The sequence below is a fragment of the Phoenix dactylifera genome, chromosome 5 (assembly GCF_051530095.1).
Source record: "Phoenix dactylifera cultivar Ajwa chromosome 5, Ajwa_hap1_PhDact_Kaust_v1.1, whole genome shotgun sequence".
NCBI classification, from domain to species: Eukaryota; Viridiplantae; Streptophyta; class Magnoliopsida; order Arecales; family Arecaceae; genus Phoenix; species Phoenix dactylifera.
Genome location: NC_143194.1, coordinates 37,355,310 through 37,365,185, shown reverse-complemented (window position 1 = coordinate 37,365,185; position 9,876 = coordinate 37,355,310). Strand labels below are relative to the sequence as shown.

The 9,876-nt window shown below is 37.5% G+C and overlaps 1 long non-coding RNA gene across 8 annotated transcripts; it reads left to right on the top strand.

Moving 5' to 3' along the window:
- LOC103720798 (uncharacterized) lies at positions 1-7,077 on the top strand. 8 transcript variants are annotated; one of them, XR_016413381.1, is made up of 4 exons: positions 58-1,301; positions 3,895-4,170; positions 4,288-5,780; positions 6,397-7,077. It is a non-coding gene; the product is annotated as an uncharacterized LOC103720798 (long non-coding RNA). The 8 variants fall into 8 exon arrangements; XR_016413380.1 differs by having other exon boundaries at positions 65-1,301; positions 4,288-7,077; XR_016413383.1 differs by lacking the exons at positions 4,288-5,780; positions 6,397-7,077 and having other exon boundaries at positions 66-242; positions 600-1,301; positions 3,895-4,248.
- Positions 7,078-9,876: the final 2,799 nt, after the last annotated feature.

Sequence of the window (9,876 nt, the reverse complement as noted above, 5' to 3'; positions counted from 1 at the left end):
TCTTCTTTTTTTCTGGGACCAAAGGAGCCTTTAGAGGAACCGCTTCTTTAAGTCGGTCGTGATCCTGTCGCTTCCCGGATCCTATCTGAACCGCCTCGCTCGCACCTTAATATAAAGCAAGCCTAAAGAACGGCGATGTCTCTCTTTTCCTCCTCCCCTTTTTTCCCTTCTCCGGAGTTCGACCGTTTCTGCGATGTTTCAGCCAGGGTTTCGAGGACGGGGCGGACATGGTTTCGATGACAGCGGGTGAGATTGTTCTGATCCTTTTCTTTCGCATCCCCTCTTTTGATTCTCGTATTTCTTATAGAATCTTCCTTTGATGGATCTCTGGTCGATCGGCGTCCTAAATTATCTCGCTGAGGTTTTCTCATTCTCTTACATTTCTTGAGGTCTTGTGGCGATTGATATGCTAGAGTTTTGTTCTTGCTTCTGATTCTTGTTCATGCGATATTCTTTCGTTTTCTTTAGGATTTTGGTTCGTTCTGATCACCCGAAGTGATCAAGAATGCCAACATTTTACATAGCCCTGATAATAAGGACAAGATTTTTGTTTTCTTATTTTACTCGTTCCATGATCGTATTTTCTCATTTCATGCCAGGAAACCCAGCAATGATTGATGGACAGTTATGAGATAATTGTCAAGAACTAAAGTAAATATTCCTTATTTTTAAAATTCTATATTTTTATTCTTTTAGTTTTCTTTCTAGTTCATGGGATTCTTGATTTGCTCAAGAAATTCAGCAATGGGGTTAGCAGAATCATGAGAAAGTTGCCTTCTGCAGTGATTTTTTTCCCCCGTTAAAGCATCGAGAGATGACTGTTTATGTGATAACATGGGACAATTTGTTACACTGAACTTGTTCTTGGCATGAGGCTGTCTCTGTCAGAAGCATGTGTGCAGTTATCTCTAGAGTTAGATTCTTGGCCATTAATCTCAGATTTGCACACCAGAAGTCTAGCCAATAGTAGAAGGCTGCGATAGGTGCATATTTTGCCATAAAGTAACTTAAGATTGAGAACGAAGTAATAAATTTGCAAGTGAGATCTTATTCTATTTCACTTTTACTAATTATTTTCTTTTCCCTGAGAACTTTATCTAAAATGTAACTTCTTTTTTCCCTCTTTCGGGGTGGGGGGAGGGGGTATTTTCAGATCTGGGACAGAGCAGGACAGGAAAGGTCTCAGAGTCTTGGAGTGGCATTTTGTAGAGGGACTGATTGCTGCATACTGGTTTAGGATGCCAATGATCTGAGGTCTGTTGAAAACCCTTGGATTCTGGCACCGGGAGTTTCTGGAAAAGGTTTGTAATTCACCAGTTCCCTTTCAAATGCCTATTTGTAGAAGCACTAAAAGGATAAACAGCTTTTGCCTCTTATCTTTCTTTATCTAAAGTTCTTCAACTTACAATTCCATTTTCTTGAGAGATTGACCAGATCATGTTTGGTACACTCTATTGTATGTTAAAAGGAGGTTTTTATAGCCTATGTAGTTCTCTGACCAGTAAACTGCAACTTCAGAAATGTGTGAGATATAAACTCATCAAGCATACCAGTATTTGCATGAACCAATAATGAGATGAAATGAACATTCATTGCCTAAAAGCTGTTTAGCTCAATTGTCCACTCATATTTTAAACAAACATATGTGCTGAACAATGATTAACTCAATTTTGTATTACATTGACCAGGATGGACCGTATGTGCACATTAAGTATCAAATCCTTGATTTGAATGGGGTTGATGCAAATCTGGAAGGATAGCTTTACTCTGGAGTTGTGCCATTTGAATTCTACATGTCAAGCCTTATCTGTCTTGCCCCTCCTGAAAATTGCAATCACTTTTTTGCATTTATTGCTTCTACACTGGAACAAGTGAAAGGAGTCTGGAGGGCTGTTATGAGAAGTTCGGCAGGCAGTTGGCTATTTGAAATTTTGAATGATTTGATACATGTAGAACGTATTAGTTTTTGTGACAAGAAATCATGTTAGTATTGCATCTAATATTTGCTAGTTTTTGGCATATGAACGACATCTGATATTGATGATCATCTCCAGTGCTTGGATGACTGAGATCAAACAGAGACTTTAACTCTGACAGTTGTAATCACATTGAGATAATTAATTGGATTGGTTGAACAGATGGATGGCTATGAAATTATGATTACGCATGAGAAAGATAGGGAAGTTAGTGAGGGATTATGATCTAATTGAGTTTAGAATTAGGGATCAATTATCGGAGCGATCTGGCCTAGGGATGTCTTTTCCAGAAAAGGATTCACAATATCTGTAGGTAGCCTTAGTTCATGTACTTGCACCAGTGGTCAACAATTAGTTGTGAAGATTTGGCCATTATAGAACTTTTTATAAATTTAAATTATTGCTGGAAACTTGACTAAAGTGAGCCTCTACAAGATGGGTTCTGTCTCTCAGGCACTTCTGTGTACATTTTCTAAAATTACTCAGGCTTGTTGAGATATATGCTATATGCTGTTTTCTGGGGATACAAGGAATGGGGATTTCCTTTGAACTTGCAGGTTCATAGGAAACTTATGCAAAGATTTCAATTGTGCAGGTGTGGATAATTACTGAATCTTCTAGATTGAACTTGTAGATTGAATCTAAAAATAGCAAGATTTCTCATGAATCCTTTAGTTTCATGTGTAATTATTTTAGAAATTTTTTATTAATTTATTAAATTCCATACGTTTGTTAAATTTACTGTTTATGTTATTTGGAATATACTATATAACTAATTTAAAGTTTGCATATTTGGCTAATGTTTGTATTTTGATAATATATCATAATTTGGGAAAATATAGGAATTTTTAATTCCAAAATCAAAATTTATTTTGAGGATGTGGTGATCATTTCTTATCGTGGAAAAAAACACATCATGCAGATAACTAAATAAATAAATATCTTGTTGGATATAGCCCTTCAATGAATGCTTTTGGTTCCATATTGCTTTAAATGTTTTATGGAAAATTACTTGCACCTCCCATTCTTTAAAAATTTTCAATTAGACCATGAAGAAGATCTAGATTTCTATCTTCATATTCATTTAGTGTTCCCATGAGTAAGATTGCATCATTCTGCTGCTAGATAGCTAACTCTGTTTGCAACTGCTAAATTGTAAAGTGTAAAAGATGCACATTGATTATCAGCAACTCTTGTTCTGCACTCTTTTTTCCACTTTTCTTTGCTGGACATGCTGACATGTATTTTACAATGTCTCAGTAACAATATCAGTTAATTGTACTCCCATGAATGTTTGAGCTTATGAACAACCATGCCTGTGTATTGAATCAGAAATATGGTGCTTCATGCATGCTAACATACTTTTTGTGCCTAGAGGATTTCAGGCTGTTTTTGGGTAGTGATATAGAGGTGTATCAGCAGAGGCAAGACCAACGGATGGATGATTATCCCCAAAACTCAGATCTAAACCTTCGAAATTCTCCTTTCCTTCACTTTCCAAGCACTCTGCTTGATATGCTGATTGATTGTTATAGTTGATGGTTTTACATACAATATATATGGGTTCATGGAAGAGCCAGGATCCGGTATTGAGACCAAAGGATATAGGACCAGTTGTAAGGGGGAGAAATAGGGCAAGGTGGGTCTTTTTCGAGGTTTAGATGGCATCTGTATCTTACCATAGTAATACGCTGATAATCTGTGCAATTTTATTTGTTACATTCATATCCTATATATATGCAGCTGGACTAAAATGTTTTTTCTGTTTATTCTAAATATGTAAAGAGAAGATACACGAAGAGAATTTGTAGCTATAAAGGGTTACAATATACATAAATAAAATTCCTATTTGTTACTATGGTTATTAATTTGTTTAAATTGAATGAGAATCTAAGCGCTGCAGCTTTTGTCTCTGCAGAAAATGACACATAATTTCAGCGGCTCAAATGATGATCGGGCAAAGAGAATATATTGCATAAAGGCAGATCTGTAAGTGCTTTTCATGGGTTTGATTCGAGATATTGGCGCATGGATATTTTTTATTCTTATTTTTAAACTGACGAACAAGCAGCCACATGATTCGCGCATGAAATATAGGCAAGAATATGATTGCTGTCGTCTGGATATCTACTTTTTGTTACAAAATATTTGGAGAACCTTCATCTTATATCATCAAGAAGAAGCCGCCATAATGGTTTAGTACTGAGTGATTTTCTCATGAATCATTACATAAAAATGAGAGCTAACAGCTCAATCAGTGCCTTTTACACAACTTAGATGGGTAAGATGTGCTCTCTGTTCTTTGTTGCAGGACAATTTTGTTGTAAGGGGATTCAGCCAAGAGTAATCAGTTGGATTTCCGCTCTACCTTGGTTTGGTTTTCCGTTCAACTTGTGTTTCATGAGGCTAGTTCTGCCTCAAATATTTTTTTTTTTTTTTTGATACATCGGCACCTCACACACAACGGAGCATGAGTACAGCCCAAAAAGTCAGAAAGTAAGAGCCCATTGGTTTTGTTGCTCTTATTCTCTTCTGGTTCTTCCCGTCTTTGTTCTCTGTAGATTCGGCTGACACTGTATTTCTCCTTTGCTCCACGAAAACAAAAAACAAAAAAAGAAAGGAAAAAATTAGGCAGATGGCACATTGGTCAGCCTTGCGCAAGTCTCACACCCTCGCAGGTCTGTCGTCATATTAGATTCTCCCGCCGTCTATATGTTATCTTTCTCGGTAGGTATGTACAATTTTAGGCGGCTGCACGAATGAGCATCATAGCCAACAATCTCTGGAAATTCGTGGTACACCCGTCGAACGTGTTACACGTTCTTTAGCAAAGTTTGAGACTGGCAGATAAGAACAATCCGGCTTTCTAACAACTCCTCTTTCAGTCAACGAGACTCGCATTTTAGATTCCATTATCTTGGGCCAGTCGGCTTTCCCACACTTCATTCAGTGGCTCATCAAGTATGAAAAATTATACACTGCTAGGCAAAAGTCTTGCAAGTCGCTTGGAGGACCAACCTTCTGAAGAATAATGGTAAGATGCGAAACGTGGCTTGCTTGGAGAGCTAACCTTCTGAAACAATTTCCAATTTCCAGGAGTCCTTTGTATCAGGGCAACGCGTCCCTATCTGACAACATTTTCTAGCAGCAACCGAATCTTCTGTCTCTTTTGTGGTGGTGCTGAATTCACTCTCAGTTTTTCAGTTGATATACCAATATATGCACTTGGCAAACCTTACCCATTTGTACCATATGATTGTGCCTTGCCGTTATGCTCGACTGTCCTGACAAACAGTACAGTGGAATAAAAGGTGCCGAGGTTCTAATTTGTAAGAGGTTGAGCACATACGATCTTTTTAAGCACTATATATCTTGATGCTCATAGTAGATTTCACATTAAAAAGACCTTGTACATAGTAAATCCTGGATGGATTTCTATCTTTCCGACAACTGTTTTCCCTCCATACATTTTGAACCCTTTGGTGGTTATAATAATGTGATATGATTTTATTTTTCAATATATTATCTCGGTGCAGGTTTTAGAGACATCTAATTGAATTGCAATGCATTCTTCCCCATTTTATCTCTAGTTAAGGGATTAGATGCATCCTGATATATCACGGGCATTTTGTTCTTAGAATCGTATCTTGCATGAAGGCCAGCTGGTCCAACTCTGTTCTGAGGCAGGAAAATTATGTTGTCCAAGCTTGCAAGCATATCCGCACGCATGTCATCTTCGGATCTCAAAAGATGCTCGCAACCTCTCTTCTTCTTTTTTTTCCGTGTCATGGGCATTAGGAAAAGGTAACAAGGATGTCATACCAACCTCATGACCTTGTCAAAGTTTCATCTTTTTCATTTGATTGGCGCAGCATTTAATAACCAACAATAAAATCTAAGTCTTTTCTTCCTTTTTATTTCAGAGATTCCGTCTGCTAACTCGATCTATAATTCTATCGGGATGATTAATAGTTTGCATCACATGTTTTTGATCGTTAAAATAATATTCTCCCCGAAATTGATTATACTTGTTGTTTTAATTAGAGACTTTATTATATGAACTTTAGACATATAGAACTAGTGAAATACTCCAAACTAGTTTGTGATTGCTCATTTTCATCAGTGTGAATTCATTACTTCGGCACCATGACCCCAGGAACAATGGCGTTTACTTATCACCAAAACTTTTGGACTTATTAGTATATTTTATTATAACCATGAATGAAATGGTTCCCTGCAAGAGTTGACCCGCAAATTATACTACAAACGATGAAGGTTCAATGTATTGATATCATATTATGGGACATATTCCAATGTTCAGCCAATGCAACATACTTCTTTTATCACCGTGGCATTAACTGGACCATGACATGTCTTATTCGATTCTTTTTAAAATATCTTCTGATGTATACATTTGAAGGGAAATGATGCCATGTTTCAAGACTCAAAAACGTTGGACATCCATCGACGAGCAACGGGGAATGCGTTGGCCCGATCAGCTGGAGGATCTAATCGGGTTTCCGGACAGACTTTTGGCCCAAAAATGTCCCGCGGGGCACAAGTCAATCGCTCTCGTCGACGAGCGGATCTACTCGGGTTTCCGGACAGACTTTTGGCTAAAAAATGTTCCACGGGGCACGGGTCAATCGCTCTCGTCGCCGAGCGGATCGGTCCTTCTTCACCTAGATTTGACCTGCCCATTCAAAAAAGTCATCCGCTAATTAACCACGCATGGGGAGGACTTTTCTTTTCGTGAACCATCTTTACACCCTGGATGATGTTACGGTCCATCGACCCCATTTTACCGGAGCGTAGCATAATAAATGAACTAAGTTATAAAAAATATTAAAATTAAAAATAAATTATATTTATATTTAACAGTATAAAAATTTATGCTTATTTATCTAATACTTTAATTCATAACTTAATAAAATATTAGTCAAATCGTTAATTTTAATAAATTTAAGTACCAAATCAGAAATTTTTTTAAAAATAACCAAAATGACTTTATGCCATATAACAGCCGACATAAAAAAAATATATGTATCTTCCACTTCACTCACTCAAAAATAATTTTAATTTTTTATACAAGATAAATAAATTTACTAATGTTATTAATTTAAGTGAATGTAAATATAGATTTTACAAACTATTTAGTATAAATTTAATAAATATAAACCTTAATGGGATTTTTATAATTTATTTTAATAAATATCTCGTGGGAAGTGAAGCTTTGGGATTGGTTAGCGTTGAATTTGGGCGGACCAATGGTTCAAAAAGGCAGTGGGAACTGGGAACGAAGTCGAGCCTCGTGTTTTTGACCAGATCTTCTCCAAATCATGATCTTAGACGAGCCGAGCTCTTCTTCTTTGTTTTCATTTTTTTTCATATATATTTTTCTTGTTGGAGGAATTCTTTTGATAATTTTATGAAAAATATTTTGCGGCACCTATATTGTATATGAAAAGTGTATCAAGCCTATACGCCTGTATGCACATTAGCAGAAGCTCCACATGATTACTCTAATTTTAATGCATTGTTTTAGGAGATTTACTTTTCTTGCATTTTTGAAAAGACAGACTTATTTGCAAGTTTGCACTAAAATGGATTAAAAAGAAAGGAACGCCGATAAATACTTTCATGCAAAAAATACAATAATGATGAATGGATATTATATCGTATATAAATTATTCAGTAAAATTTATAGAGTATAAGAATATGTCAATAATGCTTAATTATTGGAGTAATCTCTTCCACGAGCAGCCATATTAATTGGGGTTGCATATAGATTAGAATTTTTTTGAGAAAAAGAAATATTAGATTTTCATCTGAATTTGTGCATATAGTAACTGCAAGTGATCTATTAAAAGATGTACACAATTTTTCTTTTCTTTTTTTTCCCCTTAAACAAAGTTGAGGACCGGACAAGCCACATTTTCTAGGTTGAACTTAGGCGAGATGCATGCACTGGGAATAAGAGTCAATATGAGTTGAATTTTCAAATCGTGACACCTAAAAGCCAGCGATCAACGACACGCAACACCCTGGCTTTTTCCCACGGTCGCCGGACAAAGAAGTTGCGTAACGAAAGGGCGACTGACCAACCTAGCTTAAAAAATGATGACAGCTCGGCATGGTCAATTGCATTTGTTGTTTCTCGGAGCAAAATGAGTAGCCATGTATTCATGACACTAACTAAAAAAGAAGAAATAATACCATACACCACTATCACCACGTGGGTCATGACGGCGCATCACACCAATCATCTCGTCTTATTCCTGTGATATTCATTCATCATACGCTCGTCTTAAATTGCTGTCTCGTTCACCTTATCGAAAAATCATATCCCACACAGTGTGCACCATACGGTGAATCAAGATAAACGTTTGATGAACGGAATCTACAGAAACGAGTGGTTGTGCATGGCTATGTGGTGCACGCCGTGTAGGATATAATGACCTCACCTTATGTCGTTTTGTTCCAGCGGTGCACCACTGAAGTGGTGCATGCAGTGTAGGGTATAATTTCTTCACTAAGGAGGACAAACAAATAAATGGAAAATCTAACTCGAGGAGGATAGCGATATCATATGAGCAAACTGCCTGCACGGGAAGCCACCGCTGATTCAAGAAACCATGTGCTGGAAATCTGTGGATTCATGGCACTAACTTAAAAAATAGGAGAAATAATGCGCTACACCACTATCACCACATGCATCATGGCGGCGTATCACACCAATTATCTCGTCTCATTTCTATGACTCTCATTTATCATACGCTCGTCTTAAATTGCTGCCTCGTGCACCTTGTCGAAAAATCATATCCTACACACTGTGCACCACATGGTGAACCGAGATAAACGTTTGATGAACGGAATCTACAGAAACGAGCGGTTATGCACGGCCATACCGTGCACGTCGTGTAGAATATAATGGCTCTACTTTATCTCGCTATGTTTCAGCGGCGTACGCTGAAGTGGTGCATGCAGTGTAGGGTATAATTTCTAACTCGAAGAAGGTTAAAGGAAAGCCCAAAATTCCACGCCTTTTGCCCATAATATGCTTCTAAGAAAGAAATGGTTGACAAAGAACTTTATTCTCGCTGTTTTGTCTAACGTAGGAGTTGATTTATAGGAATGGTTCTTTCTACGGCTTTGTACGATGTGCGTCCATATGGAACATTAGAGTGCAGCTTGAACCCAAGTTTTGGTATCCCTGTAGTTCTAGAGGTGCGTAGAGGTCTACTTCTTGAAGCGTGCAGCGAGACAACGGTGGACCATCACCTGACTATAGTATTGCCGTTGGATCAAGGCTTTGACACTAAAGATTGGTGGTCCTGATCCCCCAGCTTGTGGCTCAAATCCTACCAAATCACTGTCCAGTCTCAATCAGATGGTCCGCCAACAGCGATATCATACGAGCAAACTGCCTGCACGGGAAGCCACCGCTGATTCAAGAAACCATTCTGCTGGAATAACGCTGCTGGATTCAAGAAATCCGTGGGCGAGATCACCTCAATTTCGAAACTGCTAGGCGAAACCTTTCCTATAGAATAACGCTGCTGGATTTGGTGTTAAATATTCCTTTCACCATTATTGCTGTGCGTCCACGTGTTGATTGTGATTTGTCAAGGACTTAGTACACCATTTGAGGCTAATTTGTCCCCAGCAGTGCTTCTATGGTTATTTATTTGTTGTTTTTGGGTAAATCAAATGATTTAAATTAAACCAAAAAAACATATCCATTAGAGTTGGAAAATAAAATTTTACAAAATTGTAAAAAAAATCAGCCATAGACACCTATAAAGTACATCCTATTTGATCCGTCATATAAGTTACCATCCAATCAGCAGTTCGCAAAATCTCAAAAATTATAATGAATATAATAACCTCCTACGGTTTT